We start from the raw sequence: 2,624 nt of genomic DNA on the forward strand, positions 1-2,624 counted from the left end.
ATTCCTCGGCAAAGTCCAAGGAGAATGACTCTTGAATTTAGTTCTTTTGGACTTGGATACAATTTCAGCTCTTGTTGCTATAATGTGTTCTCTACAAATTTTTTCGATCCCCTCTCCCTAGAGGGTCTTTTACATTATATAGTTCATTTTAAATGATCTTGGCCCTCCATTTGTTGATCGTCCAGACACCTACTTGAGTGCTTGTCCCATCAGACTCCTTCTCAAGCCCCTTGTGAGTTGGGGTAGCCAAGATAGTATTATTTAGGAGTATTTTCCACATAAATGCAGCCAGGAGGTTTGGTGGAATGCATTAAATGTGGTGGCAGCTACCATACCTTCAGTCATGTCAAGGCTAACCCCATCCCCGAAGCTCTTTCTCTACAATATTACCTCTTGTGAGTTGGGGCAGCCAAGATAGCATTATTTAGGAGTATTCTCCACATAAATGCAGTCAGGAGGTTTGGTGGGATGCATTAAATGTGGTGGCAGCTACCATACCTTCAGTCATGTCAAAACTAACCCCATCCCCGAAGCTCTTTCTCTACAATATGACCTCCTCTGTTAACGTGCCACTGACGTGGTCTTACTGTTCGAGCATGTGGCCTCATCAGCACGATAATGGACTCCTTGGCCATGGATACGACACGTGGCACATGTACCTTATTTAAATTCTTGTGCCCCACAATTACCAATTTATTATTTAAGAAAAAAAAAAGAGAGATAAAAAACATAAAATTTGTCAAAAAGTAAATAACTATATATATATATATATAAATAAAAGGGAAAACGTGGCCCCCTTTGCAACCATCAAAATTTGACTTAATATATTTGTAACGGGTCAACAAAGATGACTCAGAAATCCATATATATGGGGGAATATATTTGGCCAGGATCACAAGAATCACAACGAATAAATCAGAAGGAATAAAACCGTTTTCCTTTTTCTTCTTCTTAGGAGGTTCATATTCTAAAAGTCAGAGAACAATTTTTTAATTAAGGCACAACTTAAGGTTGAAGTGAGCAACAAAAAGGAAAATAATTTCTAAAAAAATAAAAAAATAAAAAACACAAAAAGAGCCATTATTGAAGGTGAATTCAAGAGTTTTACTAAAATATACTGTGAGTGAGAAAATACAAATACCCAAAACATTATATATTTTTTCCTATGCTACACATACTTTATTGCCTCAAAAATCCCCCACGGAGGCAAACTCAGACTCCTCTCTCTCATCCCAAAATCTTCAAGCTCATCCTTTTCTCCTTTTATATGGGCCCACTTACATCTGACCCACCAAAGTCCCTCCCAGATTTCATCTCAATTTCTTGCCTCCCCATCAATATTAAGCAAAATGATAAATACCCATCCCAATGAAACCACCAAAAACAACAATAAATAAATAAATAAATAAATCATCTCCTATTTGAAAAAAAACCCCTTAAATTGCCTCTAAATTTTTCTACCAAAGCCTTGCTTTGTGCTCTAACAGTGGCTACCAATGATTATAAGCAACATGTGCACCCAAAGAACGTGCTAGGCCTATATTGTTGCAAGGTCTATTTAACTCGTGGACATTGTTTTAAATTTGTGCAATGCTAAAGTGAGTGTCACTCTCGGAATTGAGCTAGAACCACCGTTGGATCATTGATGAGCCTTTACATTTCAACTTCATTACAAGATTTCTGGGATAAGAGGTGGAAAAATATTAAAATCTTGGTAAGTAATGTTCTGCTGCGTCACGTAATATATAAATTGACCTGTACGTCGGCCTTTGAAAACGTGTTATTCAGACAAGAAAAACAGAAGTGGACCCACTTTCCAGCCGTGTCGGCGGCTTTCATCATCTCTAGAGGTCTCATGCACGAACGAGTTGCTATTGTTCTACGTCACACGTGTGGCTCCCATGTGGGAACTGACGAACTCATGTGCTTTTTCTTAATCCATGGGGTGTGTTTGGTGGTGGAGTTTTTGGGTGAAAAAAAATGCGTTATGAGTTGGGTAACTGGGCGTTGGTTGCATTGGGCTGTGGCTAGACCATTGACCATTGGGTTCGTGGTGGTCACAGTCTCTTGGTTGTTCTTTTCACCACTGGTGAGGAATGGAGTGGATGTCAAGGTTATTGTGAAGTTTTTGAAGGGGAAGGTGTTATGGACAGAAAAGTTTATAATTAATGGTATATTAAAAAAAAAAAAATCAAAGAGTTTAGTTTTAGTTTCAATTGAATTAATTCCAATTTTATATTAAGAGTTTTGTACTTCAATTATCACTTTATAGTGTTTTTAATATAAATATTTAAGCCCATTAAAAAAACATAGATATTTAAGATTTAAATTCACGAAATCCTATTGTAACTATTTAAATTATTATCAATATATATATATTAGGAGGATTTGGAAAATTAATTATTTTCTTTTTTTACTTCAAAAAATATCCATAATTTAATTAATCTATCCTTATTTCTAAAACATATGAGATGAGGTTAAAATCATATACAGAAAAATAAATTAAAAACAAAGAACCTATTAGCTAAAAACTTCCCACAATATAGTAGATAGATATAAAGTTCCTACCTAACATTTAAAAACAAAAAACCCCACGTTGCTCTTAAAAAACAAACTACCCACGT

The 2,624-nt window shown here is 35.7% G+C and overlaps 1 pseudogene; it reads left to right on the forward strand.

Annotated features, from left to right (window-relative positions):
* Window positions 1-445: 445 nt before the first annotated feature.
* LOC112014143 (probable long-chain-alcohol O-fatty-acyltransferase 5) lies at window positions 446-2,281 on the forward strand (annotated as a pseudogene).
* Window positions 2,282-2,624: the final 343 nt, after the last annotated feature.

This window comes from Quercus suber, unplaced genomic scaffold (genome assembly GCF_002906115.3).
Source record: "Quercus suber isolate HL8 unplaced genomic scaffold, Cork oak 2.0 scaffold_285, whole genome shotgun sequence".
In the NCBI taxonomy this organism is placed as follows: domain Eukaryota; kingdom Viridiplantae; phylum Streptophyta; class Magnoliopsida; order Fagales; family Fagaceae; genus Quercus; species Quercus suber.